Raw genomic sequence first — 1403 nt, 5'->3', positions numbered from 1 at the left:
GTAATGGGGTGGGAAGTTCAAGGGAGATGTCAGAGGGAGGCTTTCCACCTAGAGAGTGGTTGGTGCATGGAATGCGCTGCCTGGGGCGCTGGTGGAGGCAGGTACATTGGACAAGTTCAAGAGATTGTTAGATAAGCATATGGAGGAATTTAAGAGAAGAGGGATATGGGGGAGGAAGGGGTTAGATAGTCTTACATGTGGTTTGATGGTCGGCACAACATGATGGGCCGAAGGGCCTGTATTGTGCTGTATGGTTCTATTCTATGTCTAAATGGAGGTAAAAGTAGAATGAACCGGGAGAGCTCTGCGATGGTGCTCAGAGACAGACAGAGAGAAAGGCAGAAAGATGATATGTAAATAGAGATCGGAAGTCAGATATGTGGATAGATTAAAATAAAGAAACAGGGGAAGTTACATAGGCATGGAGATTCAAGTGGGGAAGTGAAAATGGAATAAGGCAGAGGTGGGTTTAAGAGGAGGTATAACGTAGGGGTGTAGAGACATGCAGACGCAGGTAGGCTGGGATGGATCATGATATGCAGAGAGATTAATCGACATATTACGTAGAAATGTAGAAAGGTCTATAAGCATTACACTTACATCGAGACGACGATATAGATATGACAGAGAGAGAGAGAGAGGGGAGAGTGCAAGAGGTAGGTTTGGAGCTGAGCGAGATAGCGGTAGATATACACAGAGCGACGAACCGATGAAACAAATATGAAGAGACATCTAGAGATAGACTGGGATATTGACAGAAAGATAGAGAAGGAGGTTGGGAGGTAGATATATGGGAGAAATATGTAATTAGCACAGATATTAAGATGGACAGCTTGGAAGGGCATAAGGTGCATGGGGGCAATCGATGCAGTGATAGGAAAAGAGAAATAGCCAGCCGAGGGGAGAAATAGATCGGGAGTTTACAAGATACTGAATATCTAGAGACTCGGGCAGAGATAGGGAGGTACAACTGTACACATGGAGAGAGAGGTATACGTAACCATGTGGGAATGGAGAATGAGGTATGAAGACAAATACAGACGGAGATACAGGTAGAGGTAGATACAGAGATAGATGTCGATCCAGAGAGAGCAAGAGAGATGCAGGAGCAGAGATAGAGATAACAATGATTGAGCTAGAGACACACACACGGAGAGAGAGAGACGCGGGGGTGCACACACACGCACACACACAGGCACACACACACACGCACACATACACACACACACGCACACACACACGGAGAGAGGGAGCCGCGGGGGCGCACACACACGCACGCACACACACACACACGAAGAGAGGGAGACGCGGGGGCGCACACACACACACACACACACACACACACACACACAAACGGAGAAAGGGAGACGCGGGGGCCCACATACACGCACACACACACGCAC

This window comes from Pristis pectinata, chromosome 41 (assembly GCF_009764475.1).
Source record: "Pristis pectinata isolate sPriPec2 chromosome 41, sPriPec2.1.pri, whole genome shotgun sequence".
NCBI classification, from domain to species: Eukaryota; Metazoa; Chordata; class Chondrichthyes; order Rhinopristiformes; family Pristidae; genus Pristis; species Pristis pectinata.
Note: the sequence above shows the minus strand (reverse complement) of the source record.